Raw genomic sequence first — 15,543 nt, forward strand, 5'->3', positions numbered from 1 at the left:
AAGACTAAATAACCCTATTGCTGACTTATATATATAATCTATTTTACAGGTATGATTTCATTGCTAGATGTGGCTTCAAAGTGATTGATTCACCTGATATTAATATAATAATGTTTTTTTAATTAAATTATATACCAGTATTATATTTACATATTATACTGTATGATAGCATATATTTCAACAATTATTTTAGTTAATTTTTTACATTTTTTATCTCTTACAGATATGAAGAGAAGAGTTGACTGAAAGATACAAGAAACTAATGAACAACATTCAACCACAATGAAAAATATATTATATAATGTATCGCCATCTAGTGTGAACTGTGAACCCATCTCCAAGAAGCCGAGATGCTTTTTAGATTTATTTGAATGTAATCAAAGTATCAGAAACGTGTCAGTAATATTAACTTATGAAGACAGTATCTTTAACAGTACAGTAATTCAAATACGTAATTGATTGACTCAGGCCAGGTGTGATTGCAAATAAGTTGAATTTGCCAAAGTCGAGTCCAAAGTGACATTGGAAAAATTGTTCGATTTGGATAAAATTTTACTTGCAGATTGTTAAATAATGGAAAACACAACAATTTGGCATGTACAATAAGATCAACTTAAAAATTACTGTATTCAACTTAGGCAAGTTTAACATGTGTGTATATATATATATATATATAAAATATATATAAAAAATCTAAACCATCTTGTGAAATGCTATAATGTATAAACAAATAAATAATAGGTGCTCTGATAAGAACATATAATATAATAACATAATATAACATATTATATAATCGTATTAATGGAACAAAGCATCTACATTAATTCTTCACACATGCACAGAACTAGTCCTTAATGCATGGACTAAGATTAGCGCGATACACCCTCTTATAAACATTGATGACAATTGACAAGATTTCTGAAGAGATACTTTCATCATAAATACTGTAAACCGTAATGAAGACCTCTATAACCTTATTGTGGTAATGCTAAAATATATGTATATAATAAATACATTTTAAACGTTATAGTCGAGGAATTTGAGAGTGAAAAAGATGTGCCCCAACTGGGATTCAGTACAAGAGGCCATTTTTTTTGCCCTAACTATATACAGTTGAACTTGCCCAAGTCAAATCCAAAATGCCATTGAAAACTTGTTCGACTCACAGATTGTTAATTAATGGAAAACACAACAATTTGGCATGTAAAATAAGTTCGACTTCAAATTTTGAGTTGGGCAAAGTCGAAAGTATAGAGGGTGCTTTTCGAAAGACTAAGGACACCCTGTATACCGTATATAATTTTTTTTTTACAGGTACGATTTCACTGCTAGATGTGGATTCAAGCTGAATGCAAGATTCACCTGATAATGATTAATACAGTAATACCATAATATTTTTTTTTTCAATAAAAATATATACCAGTAAAATTTACATATACTGTATGATATAGCATTTATTTCAACAATTATTTTAGTTAATTTTTTACATTTTTTATCTTGCAGATATGAAGAGAAGATTTGACTGAAAGATACAGGAAACTAATGTTTTAATGTTATTCAACCACAATGAAAAATATATTTTATATTATAATAATCATAAAAAAATGAAGTCAACGCTCTGTAACGCCATCTACTGTGAACCCATCTGCAAGAAGCCGAGATGCTATTAAGATTTATTTTAAATGTAATCAAAGTATTAGAAATGTATCAGTAATGTCAACATATGAAGACAATATCTTTAATACAGTACAGTAATTCAAATACGTAATTGATTGATGAATTAGACAGGCCTATGGTATATGTATTAATAAATTTATGCTGTATGCCGGCAAAGAATGGTACAGAGACAAGAAGACTGCAGGTAAGTGGGTTGGTTATTTACTCAAAGATCTTATAACAAAATAGCACTCACCTATTTGTAAGCGTAATGCATGAAAGACTCGTAAAACTGCCCCTTCTGCAAAAAATCATACAAAGCAAAACTTATTTACTGTACTGAATTGTATATATGGCGCTCCCTCCAAAAACCTATCTGTACTCGGGGGGGGGGGGCAAAATTTTCAAGGAACTGGGAAAGAAATTGAAAAGCCAAATTTGTTTTACTAAATTTTATATAGCCCTCCCTTCAAAAAATGCAAAGCCAAATTAGCTTACTGAGTTTTATATAGAGCTCATTACAAAAACCTTATTTGTACACATGCACTAAAATCTTTCATTGACAATCTGAGAAAAAGTGACTGAAACTTTCATAAAACTGCTCCCTGTACAAAGAAATGTGTACGAAGCCAATTTTGTTTACTAAATTAAGATATGGTTCCTCCAATAATTTGTTAGTTGGATAATTCATGGGAAATTTCATGAGACTGCCAAAAAATTGTTTATTTTATATAGTGCTCCATCCAAAAGTTATTTGTACGCATAATGAAATCCGAACTGCATGTTGCATATTGCGAGTTTGTTACAAGATCTTTGAGCTACATTGCATTAGGTGCCCCTAAATTAAATGAGGGCGCTGTTGACGGTAAAGAGCGCCCTCTATGGATAAAGAGGGCACTTTAACGTGAGCAGTGCCTCATTTCATTTGGGGGCGCTATTTAATGCAGGAACCCTCTGAATAAAATGAGGGATTTTATTTAGGGGGCGGTATATTATAAAAATTGTAATGATGCAAGGAACAAATAAAGGCAAGAGAATTTGAATCAATTTTGTGTTGTATTTATTCGATTGTAGCAAACTCCTTACAAAAAAAAAAAAATGCACTTCTCTGCAGCCCCCAACAACGGGTTCACCTGACTCGACTACACAGCAAGTACTACCTCAAGTCATGCTCACTACCACTGCCAAGCAGCAAGAGTGCCCGAAGAAACCTGCAAAGTTCTCAATACAAGCTACAAGTCCAATGTAAATTACAAGATGAGTAAAATATCTGTGAGAACCCTATACCCAAGATGGACGACAACCCACGCAAGATCGCCAACCCTCTTCCCACTCTTTGCCAAGGATAGGGATTATATTTATAATAATTAAATGATTAGTATTAAAGAACTTCCAAATATGAATGACTTTCAAATTAGATTAAATTTAGCATTTAGCTAAAGTTACTAAATAATTATTTAAATGAATTAACATTTTATTAAATTAACATTATTGATATAGATTGGCTGCTTAAAAATTAATTTGTTAGAATTATCTTAATGCAATTTTAAAATTAAATTAAATAAAAAATTTAAGTTAGATTTTTTTTAAAAGCTTTAAATAAATTGGTTTTGCATATATTTTAAATATTTTAACACAAGCATTAAATAATATTAATTAAAAAATTTAAGTTATATTTTTATTAAAAGCTTTAAATAATTTGGAAACAAATTTAGAGTATATTTATGATCTTTATTTATATATCAGAAAGTATGGGACTTAAACTGGCATCAGGATATAAATTTACAAGTGCTTTTGGTTGCCTAGATTACACTCAGGAAACAACATTAACTGTGCAGTACAGAACTAAATTTGGTTGCAAACAATTTGATATGGTTGGCACCTCTGGTAATACTAAACCTAAGCATCGTGTTCTGAACAGCAGCTCTTCAGCCATACCCTGCCTGAATCGATCGCTCTTCATATCACTGCTGGCACCAAATATTGCTAATTATAGGAGAAGTCATATTTATCTATTAATTATTTAGTAAATAAATTAGTGTCAAGTATAATTCTATCTTAAAATATCCTATTAAAATATATTAATTCTATTACAATCATCCTGTTTTCAAATTATAATGTTTAAAATCTAGTTAAAAAATTTTAAAAAAATTATTAATTGCTTTTCTTTAATGTTTGTATTTATCATTATTTTATCTTCAAATCTTAGGAAAAACTTTTAAAATGACTTAGATGGGGTAAGGTTTTTGTTTATTAAGGTCTATATTTATATTGATTAAATGCTGTGTATATATGATGTACTTTACCAAAGCAGAATTTTTGAAAGGATATAAATATTTGAATTTTTAATTACAGTATTTATTTGAATAAACGCCCCACTTTGAATAAACGCCCCCTCCAGAGCCTCATTTGGAATCATAAGTACCTCCCTCAAATTTTTCTAACTGGGTTAGAATTGATAAATCGTTATCATCATGCAATAACACGTTTTGACTGTATCCATATGTTGTTGTTCCACATTTACTGGGAAATTAAGAGGCATTTATTCGAATAAACTGTATATAACTTTTAAAGAAAGTATTTTTATTATGTTATTAGATTTTTTTCATTATGTTTTGCTTTTTAGTGCACAGGTTTATAGCATACTATTATTATTTTTATTAACATTTCCAATTCAATAGTTTTGTATAAAATTTATGTTTATGATTCATTAAAATCATGATTATTTTAGTACTTACATATTTTGAATATTTAATATTTTGAACTATTTAATTGAAGAAATTTGATCTGTAAGTTTACAAATTCTTTTATGTTACATGGGTAGATTACATAAAACTGTTTTTGTTTTCTATTTATCTGTATTCCAAGTGCATTATACGCAAATGTCAATATGTACTATAAAGCAAATTGACCATGTAACTGCTCAGGTTACAATTATTATGTTAGATGTAATTAAATTTAAACATTTAAATTAAATTAATTTACTTTCAGCATTTAGTTATTTTTTCTAATGTAGCTAATATTCTATTGATTGTGCACATTTTTTAAAATATTAATTCTTAAAAGAAATGTGTATTTCAGTATCTTTCAATTTATTTTATTCTATAGTGGGAATATGTATTAGACATAAGCGTTAATAAGTATTATCAATTTATTATACGTTATGTCGTTAGTCAATTTATCAATTTAATTATCAATTTATTATAATTAATGCCCTTATATGGGTAGATTACATAAAACTGTTTTGTTTTCTATTTATCTGTATTCCAAGTGCATTATAAGCAAATGTCATATACATTATAAATATTAATTCTTAAAAGAAATTTGTGTATCTTTTAAATTATTTTATTCAATAGTGGAAATATGTATTAGATATAAGTATTAATCAATTTATTCATTAGCTCAACCCGCCCTCGATAAACTAACGTTACGTTATCTCACTATATTAATTGGATTAACACATTATCAAGGATAAGTACTGAGTGTTTAACACTGGTGTCCTTGGATTCAATTATAGGTAAACGGATTAGTTGCCTTTTTTATGAGGTTTTAATTGTTCTTTACCGCCGAAAGTGCGGTATTCTAACGTTAGTTTAAGGAGGGCTAGTTGGCCTAATGATAATTTGTGAATTTAATTTACTTTTAAATATTTGCTTTGGTAGAGCACATCACACAAACACAAAAGACTGTATAATATTGATTATTGATGGGTGATGTTGAATATGTATAACTAATGTAACAAGAAATTTGGTTATTATTATTATTTTTTTTAATTATAATTAAAGACTTCTCCTTGATTATTTTTAAAACTATTTCCAATACATACACTATCTAAAGAGTAACAGCCTAAATTTAACTTTTAAAGTGTTATTGTCAAAATATTAAATTCATTTGTGTGTGTTTAAGTTAGTTTTGTAATATGATTGCTCATATAAGGATGTCATATTATATCATCATGCCCTTATATGGGCAACAAATTATTAATGCAAATATTATTTCTAGATTGATTTGTGTTAATTAAAATATAAATTAATTTTATATCAAATTATATTTTTAAATGATTGTATACATCTATTCTGTCTTCTATTTTAATTTGTTTAAGGATACAGACACCTTTAAGGTTTGCGCACAAAGAAGTTAATTTAAAATTGACTGGTTTAATTATTATTATTATTATGTTAAATCAAAGTTATATTTCAAAAATCAATTAATTAGAAATACTGAATTTAACATACATGTGTGTGCCCTATTTACAAATATATTTTTTTATGCAAATAGAAATTTATTTTGATTAACTTAAAATATAATTTTGTAATTATATTAAAATTATCATTCTATTAATTTAATTGTATCTAAAGGGTTAATAATTGAAATATTTATGTTAATTTTAAAACATTTTGCTAAAAACCCTAAGTGCATCTAATAATTTTTGAATAATATTATCATTATTTTTATTATTATTCCAAAGCCCATTACTAGATAAATATATATTAATAATAAATTATTTATATATCTTAAGTTAAATTTATTTCAAGTTATAGTTTTTTACTGATTTTATACTTTTATTAAGTAACTAAAAATTGTATCTAAAGGGTTGATATTTGAAATATTTTTACATTTCAATATCTAAAATTATGTAGTATTTATGTTCTATAATCTTTTAAAAGTTATTCTTAATATCATCTCTAATGCTACACAATACATAGTGATTAATGTTTGTTTAAAGTTAATTTTAAAACATTACTAGATAAATATATACTAATAATATATTATTTATATATCTTAAGTTAAATTTATTTCAAGTTATAGTTTTTTTAATGATTTTACACTTTTATTAAGTAATTAAAAATTGTATCTAAAGGGTTGATATTTGAAATATTTTTACATTTCAATATATAAAATTATGTAGTATTTATGTTCTGTAATCTTTTTAAAGTTATTCTTAATATTATCTCTAATGCTACACAATACATAGTGATTAACGTTTGTTTAAAGTTAATTTCAAAACATTTTGCTAAAAACCCTAAGTGCGTCTAATAATTTTTGAATTATATTATCATTATTTTTATTATTATTCCAAAGCCCATTACTAGATAATATATATTAATAATAAATTTATTTCAAGTTATAGTTTTTTTTTATTGATTTTATACTTTTATTAGGTTAAAATAAAGTTAAAATTTTAAAGATATTTTACGGTTTTCTAATGTTTTTTAATATATGCAAATACAAATTTAATTTTAATCGATTAATCTAATATATAATTTTGTAATTATCATTATCATTATTATTTTTATTATATTATAAAAAAATTGTTAATAATATATTATTTCTATGTTCTATCCTCTCTGTGATATATGTATTAACATATCAATAATTTATTCTTTCTATTAAAACATTATTATGTTCTAAAAGTTTTAATAATTTGAAACAAAAAAAACTATTTAAAACAATTGATACAATTTTAATATTCATTGCATATTTTAATTTGTAAACAATTTAAATTTTTTGATTAGGTGACACATTAGGTGATGAACTGTTTTTTATGAGTGTTGTATTTATTGTGGCAAGCCAATATGTAATTCAGTATTTAACGATTATATTGATACACTACAATTATTACTTGTTACTCTTTGTATTTAGCAGATTTACCTACCCTATTCATGCCAGAAGACAGCCTTTAATTAAAATATGTATAATTTCATATTATATACAATTTATTGTACTATTATTTATTACATGATTTTAAAACTCAAAGGCATCTAGCATATGCACAATATCAAATATAAATTATAATTATTTTCTTTATTATTGTTACTCTTTGCATTTAGTGGATTCATCTACCCTATTCATGCTAGAAGTCAGCCTTTTAATTATGTATAATTACATGTATACAATTTATTGTACTATTCATTATTTATTAAGTTTTTAAAACATAAAGGCATCTAGCATATGCATGATTTCAAATTGAAACTATTACTATTATCATCATTATTATTGTTACTAATATTACTAATATTTTTATCATTATTCAATAATTTGGTGCCAACTCAAAAAAGCTACAATTCAGATACACATCGTGACAACAGAAGTATAACCTTGGCCCAGCTGGCATACTTTCCTAAATTTAGCGAAAAATATTAGCAGATATTGCCTAACCGCCAAAAGGAAAACAATATTCTTCTGCACACACTTAAAATGTCTCCTGAGGAAAATAACACGTTATTTTAGGAAAAAAAGACCACAAACTGAAACCAGGTATAATTTTTAGTTAACTCCTTGGCATTGAGCAGGTCGAACGTTTACACTGATGATGGTCTACCCACACAAGCTGACACCACGTCAGGAAAAGGATTCTCACAGACATTTTACCCACAAAGCAATTTACAAAGGAATGTAACTCGTAAAAAGAACTTTACAGAATTTCAACAAAGCAAACTCACCACTCAGCAGCAGCAACGAGCACAACAAGAAGCAAGTACCGCCATGCAGCAAAGCAGGATCAGCCTGTCGGTGTAATGGGGCGTGCAGGAGGTTGCGGAGAAGTGCATTGTACAATGTTTTAACTTTTTTGAGAGAATACTGAAAAAAAACCATAGCATGCATCAAACTACAAATTATTATAACAATTGGATAAAAGGAAGTGGAATTTCAAAATTATTTTTTTCATAAAACAGATTTTGGATTTAACAATTTACATAATTGTAATAAAACAGAGGTTTCTCAAAAATGAATTTAATAATTTGATTAAAACAATTAAAATTTTGCAAATAATAAAAAAAATTCATATCAATTTACTTTTATAATTACAGGAAAAACAAATTTAAAATTCTTGTTAATTTGGTATTGGATTCGAAATTAAAAATTAGAATTTAACCATAATGTTTAAAAAAAGAATTGGAAGTTGGAACAGCTTACAATTAATGTAATTTAAATTTGATCAATGGATTGAATTAAAATTTGAAATTTTTATATATAATTTATACATCTATTTGAAATTCCACTTTAACAATGTGTACAAAATATCACTGTTAATCTACAAAGATACCAGTTGTTGTCTATCACGTGTTACGGATGCGGGTGAAGGATTATCAACAAGAACTTCAGCTGCCTCACCAATCACAGTGACGACTCGAGAATTGACAGTGGATCTGCAAAAACAAACAATTATAAAAAATTACATAACTGAAGAAAAACTGTATCTGCACAAGTCTAATTTACAAGTTATTTTTTAAATAAAATATACAATAAATACAGTAACATCTCAAGCAATGCCAGCAATTTGGCTTGCAGGCACATTCCACAAAAATAACTGTCTGCACTGGCAAAAAGACCCCACATTCAAGATTTTAGACAAAACATGGAATTGCTTTATGAGCGACAAGGACTGCCCATGTTCATAGATGAAGAACAAACTAAAGTATTAACAGAGTAAGCATAAAGCAAATAACCCACAGGCTAAAAAAACACATAGCCAAAAAGAATCTTGGCCACTGGCAGAACTGGTTGATTTTGCATGCGCCCACTGCCCGCAGTTTAAACACATGCAAAACGTCAAACAAACCTCACTGCCTGTTATCGGTACACAGTACATTAAATCTCAGTTTACACTACCTACATCAGTGATTTGTCATGTGAAACATACAAAGAAAAAATCTCACCATCTTTCCAAACATTTGGTTCTTCATCACTGTCATTGGGTGCCATCTTTAACTGCTCCTCCTCAACATTATCTGCATCACTATCTCAAGTTGGTGATGACGTGTGGTACTACTCAGTTGCTACTCTTCCCAACAATGTAATGCATTTTTTCTCATTTAATTAAACTAACATACTATATAGTATTTGTAGTTTGATACACCAATAAAAATGTGATGCATGACCACCTACTCAAAAGTCATTTACATTTGTACAGCAAAATGCAATAATACTACAATTTAGAATGAAATTGCTTTACATTTAATCACACATTTTAATTGTGTTAAGCAATTTTGAATTAAAAAAATAAAATGTTTTCCCGAAAACATGTTAGGTTTACAATTTTGAAAATTTGATAGAAAAAATAGATTTTTTTTAATGAATTTTTGTTAAAATTTATAGAAGAAATACTTTCCATCTTTGAGTCTTTCATCTATATAGATAAATAATTGTACACACAATGTTGTTTTTCAGAATAAGACTAATTTTATTTTGAAACTTTATGAAAAATCTTGGTAGAAAAGGTCATACATCACAATATTAATGTCTCAAATCAGTAGAAGGGCAGTTATATTATTCTTTTACTTTATATATATTATTTTATGATTAATTCACATTACATTATGATACATAGCTTAAAGATAAGTCTATACTATTCATTAATATATTTTTATTCATGTTCATTATTATTTTAAAATATGGTTATTTATAATTAGTTATATTTAATTTTTAATTTTTGAATGAATAATATAATTTTACATTTCGTAGATATTTATTTTCACTATTATTTATATTTTTGGAAAAATTTCAGGTAAAACTAAAGGCAAATATTATTTTAATCATGAATACTTATAATTACAATAACAATTCTGAGCCTTATTTGTTTACACAAATGCAATTCATACAATTAATTATTATTATTTTAAATAAAAAAAATATAGATTAAAATTGTATATATAATTTTATCCAATTTTTCAAACTGAGCTTTTTATATTCATAATTATTATTTTTAGGTTTTTATAATTGTTATTGAAATTTGGGGCTTTTGTCTGTTAGAAAACAACTACATTAATAATAATAGGTTAAAATTATGTTACAATTATTATTTAAAATTATTACTTAAAAAATTTAAATAATTAATCCCTTCAGCCAGATTTTTTTGTGAGACAACAAAAAAAAAAGAAAATAATTAAACTGTTTAAAACATTGTTTACACCGGAAGAGAAGAAAAAAGAACCTCATCAGCAAAACCAAACAATTACATTTCAATTTGAAGTATATTAAATTTTTTCTAAATTTTGCAAGATCATTAATTTCATTTTTTTTTAATTGATTGAAATTTAGTTGGAAAATTCATCAAAAATATTTGAATTTGTTTTGAACTTCTTCTGGGAATTGCAGTTAAACAACTACAATTTTATGTTTCGTGCAAACAAAATAATTTTGTAAAAGAAAACTAAAAACCAATGAAAGTGATATCAAATTAATTTGAATGAAATGTCTGTCTTGTTCCTTGCTAATGAGGATTTGCTAAACTAAGCGACATGGAAAATGGAGACATTATGTAATTACTTGAAAACACAATAATTAATGCACACACTGAATTTGCTGTTTGTAAAATTTTGCAGCATAGCCAATTAGAAATATTTTAAACAATTTCAAATTTCAGTGTAGGTGTATAAATTTCAAATAAAATAAAAAATTTGCAAATTTAAAATTTAAACAATTTATGCTGGTAGTAAAATCGTGACATGTAATTATGGAAAAAGATTTTTAAGATTTTACCTCTAATGGATGTTTTGATCCTTCAGAGATTAATGCTAGGGAAATCTTGCTACAAATATTTGATCAAATGTTTAAAGATATTACCAGAAATTTTTGAAAACAAGTGTAATTAGTTTGTCTTCATTTTCCAAAGTACAGTTATATTATGCTTATAAACAATAGATATACATACACCTTTGCAAAATTTATATATCACAACATGAAAAAGGAGATTCTTATTTCCTCAAATACAATTTTTAAGATTGTTTAATTAAAGTTTCACAGAATTTGTTGTGGTAAAGAATTTTTACACAAAAACAAAAGATTTTTTTTAAAATTAAATGCTACAGAATGATTTAATTGTGTTCTCCTTTTCCATATTTGGTAAGATAATATACAATGCATTTTATAACAAAAGAAAATATTATACCTATCAGAAGCACCACAATGTCATATGTAGGTTTAGTTGAATTTTAATTTGACCAATTTTTAAAATGTATACTGTACAAATTAAAAAGTTTATTTTATCTAAATTATAAAGCACAGTGATGAATTGTATTTAAGCAAAAGAAAAACATCAATTTGAAAATAATATATATAAAGTTTTCCCAAATTCAATTTAGAATAAGAAATTTAACAGTGCTTCAGATAAATTTACAAATTTAAATTTAAAACCTATTTAATCATCAACACTTTCTTTAAAACATCACTTAATCTAGATTTTAACAACATATGAAAATGGAGAAGAATCTTACACATTGTGTAGCACAAGGTTTGTTTAACATAGGGATATCAGAAGTAAACATTTAATTTCAATTGAATGAATGTAAATCAAGCCACAACATGAATTTTAAGGGAACTATCAATTTCATAACAAGAATTCTGAATTACTAATTATCTCAATGAAAATGAAATATTTTCCAAAAATAATGTTATATTTATACCAACTTTCTCCATTTTCATATTGTTGATAGTAAATAAAATTCCCCTGAAATAAAAAATTCACAACAAGCATACAATGACGATTGAATTGAACATTTCCTACTATTCATAATTTGTTTACAATTATTGTTTTATGTGTGTGTATGTATGTATATATTATATATATAATCTTCCAAAATTTATTTTTGATTAAAAAATTTAACAGTGCTTCTGATAAATTTACAAATTTACAGTTAACACCTATTTAATCATCAACACTTTCTTAAAATAACACCACTTATTCTAGATTTTAACAACATATGAAAATGGAGGCGTATATTTCACATTGTGTAGCAGAAGGTTTGTTTGACATGGGGATATTAGAAGTAAACATTTCATTGAATTAATGTAAGTCATGCCACATGAATTTTAGGAGAACTATCAATTTTGTAACAATAAAGAATTCTGAATTAATATTTGTCTCAATGGAAATGAAATTTTTTCCAAAAATAACGACGTACTTATACCAACTTTCTCCAGTTTCATATTGTTCATAGTAAATAAATTTCCCATGAAATGAAAAATTCACAACAAACATAGAATGATAATTGAATTGAACATTTCCTACCATTCAGAATTTGTTATAATTGTTTTATGCCAGAAAAAATAGCAAAGAATTAACATAATTAGATGATATTTAAAAAAATCTTCATTGTGCTTTCGATAAGTTTAGGATTTCTGGAAATGTTCAGTTTCAATTTACATTCTAAGACTTTTATTTCAATGACTCAACTCAAACTGCATGGAAACCGAATGTCTATTATCATGAGTGGTGTGGTATCAAGCACCATTGGTCCTCCATGGTGTGGTATCTAATTGCACCATTGGTCCTCACCAGTGGTATGGTATCTTGCACCATTGGTCCTCATCAGCGGTGTGGTATCTTGCGCCATTGCTCCTCACCAGTGGAGTGGTACCTTGCACGATTGGTCCTCATCAGTTTTGTGGTAATAGTTGTGTGGTATCTTGGCACCATTGCTCCTCATCAGTGGTATGGTATCTTGTGAGTGGTACCTCACACAATTGTTCCTCTCCTGGAATGAGAATGAAATTTTTTTTTAATGTAGAAACCTGTCTAACAAACATAAACTTGTACATTTATAAAATGTACATAAAGAAATATATCATGATGAAAGCAGTAAACAGTGTTGTAAGATAATAGATACTAAAATTTCCAAAAGGCAGTGAGCAGAATTAGGTAATCTTGCAAACTGTGCCATATTGTATACAGGTTAACCCCCAACTTGGATATTTTCTGTAAGATCTCATAGTTTGATCACAAAATGAGCAATGAATGTTAATTAAAACATTGCCTCCTCTTCTTTGGGATAAAGGGTTAAAGTTAAGTGGTAGAAGAGCTCAATGATAATGTGAGGCCAGGGCCACCGAGAGGGGGAAGGGCAAGATCCTGTGGGCCCAAGCTTACCAGGAGGCCCTAATTGTAGGTATGGTACTTTGCATTTTTTTTCCCATATTTTTTTTTCAAAAATAATAATTATTCTCATGGGCCCTCAATAATGGCATGGGTCCCCTAATAATGGGCCCCTCCAGATTGACAGCCCCCCCCCCCCTCAAAAAAACTGTTTTCCCCTTTGGCGGGCCCACACCAGCCAACCCTTTCCCCTGACAGGCCTGTTATTACAGTTTCGCCTCTTGGTTGGCGGCCCTCTGTGTGAGGCCGAGGGAGGGCCAAATGAACAGCAGTGTAGACAAATGATGCTAATCCCAATTAAATACTCAACACGCATTTATTACTAGCGATGGAGGTCATCCTTAAGCCATTATTATTACAGTTTCGCCTCTTGGTTGGCGGCCCTCTGTGTGAGGCCGAGGGAGGGCCAAATGAACAGCAGTGTAGACAAATGATGCTAATCCCAATTAAATACTCAACACGCATTTATTACTAGCGATGGAGGTCATCCTTAAGCCAAGAAGGCGGCGCTACTCATACTTCGATCCAAACCACGTGTCCCAGTTCAACTGCCAGCCCAGGTGGAGGTATCAATTTTCAGGATTACAGGGGCCTAAGATGTCCATGGCCTAGCTTTCTGGCCCTATATATTTGTATATACACTATACGAACTAGTCTCGGATCCCAAACTAATTACTTACCATTTTGACGTTAATCTGAAGCATTTCGTTTTTTACAAATATAGAAATTATATCGAAATATAATGCTAGTTGTTTACATTGCTTTCATTTTATATAATAGAGGGCAGCAGGCAATCAAAACAATCATCAAAATGTATAGAGGGCAGCAAACATTACGATTTTATGGCGTTTCTTATAATAGCTTACATAATTCTTAGAATAATACATTAGTAATGTAATCATTAGTAGTAATCATCATTCTCTTTCATTCCAATTTGAAATGAGAAAATATAAATAATTTGAATTTAATTTTTCTAAAATTGTTAATTTAAAGAAGAATGTTTATTTTTTAATATTTTTGTTTTATTCAAAAACATTAATATGAATTAAAAGTAAGATAAGTAAATAATAGGCCTACTACATCAATTCGGTGGCTTAAGATAATGAATTTAGAACAATAATGACTCAATGAAGGTCTGTTTTGTATTGAATTCAATGAAACTGCCTCACGCATTAATTTAAGAACCCACTAAGTTTAGAATTAAATACAGTAAGTAGGCTTATACGATTTATATCGAGAAATAAAACGACCATTCCCCCACCCCAACCCCCTTTTTGGGAAGTAAAAAAAAAAAAAGAAAGGAAAGGATGAACGAAAAAGGAAAAAACTTATTTTCGGCTGGAAAACAAAAAGGTCGCGGGCGCATGCCCCCGGACCCCCTAAGGTGGTGTCATCTCCACCGGCCCCATTGTCGCCCCATCCCTTTTGGACATATCTGGATCCACCCCTGTATGTTTATTCGGTCATGATATTCGTAATACGTGACAGATTAGCAAGTCATTATGTCAGTCCGGAACTAAAACTTCCTGATTGTATAGCCGCAACGCCAACCATTTACAACGTTCAATAATTACAATAAAATAGAATATTATAGGCCTATTTATTAGACTTTAATAAAACCAGTACAGACAAACATTTAATATTTTATCAAATTAAACGTATTTTAAACAACATAACTAGTGCCAAGACTGTAACATAAGTTGTATGTTGAACTTAAAATACGATAACTTAAAAACTTAAATATATTTCATTCATAATTTGCCTCTTGTCCTACCAAATAATCGTTCTCTAGTATCTATGGTTAAATTAAATGTAACTGCTAATCATTAAACTTAACCTCCATTACATCAACTCAGCCAGCATTTAATGTAAACAAAGGTACAAGATTACAATCAAGTATAGAATAGGGTACATATATATATAATAATATATATATAATTTCATTCACATATATACATATATATAATTTTTTTGCTAAAATAGTTTGAAACCTACGTGCGGACGTTTTATAC

At 28.0% G+C, this 15,543-nt stretch overlaps 1 long non-coding RNA gene across 2 annotated transcripts; it reads left to right on the forward strand.

Annotated features, from left to right (window-relative positions):
• Positions 1 to 229: 229 nt before the first annotated feature.
• Positions 230 to 2,699, forward strand: LOC117109757. Of its 2 annotated transcripts, XR_004445588.1 has the most exons (3): positions 230 to 395; positions 1,315 to 1,380; positions 1,504 to 2,699. It is a non-coding gene; the product is annotated as an uncharacterized LOC117109757 (long non-coding RNA). The 2 variants fall into 2 exon arrangements; XR_004445587.1 differs by lacking the exon at positions 230 to 395 and having other exon boundaries at positions 1,111 to 1,380.
• The last annotated feature ends 12,844 nt before the right edge of the window (positions 2,700 to 15,543 follow it).

Source organism: Anneissia japonica, unplaced genomic scaffold (assembly GCF_011630105.1).
Source record: "Anneissia japonica isolate Jap-2015-1 unplaced genomic scaffold, ASM1163010v1 scaffold3782_len1007564_cov172, whole genome shotgun sequence".
Taxonomy (NCBI): Eukaryota; Metazoa; Echinodermata; class Crinoidea; order Comatulida; family Comatulidae; genus Anneissia; species Anneissia japonica.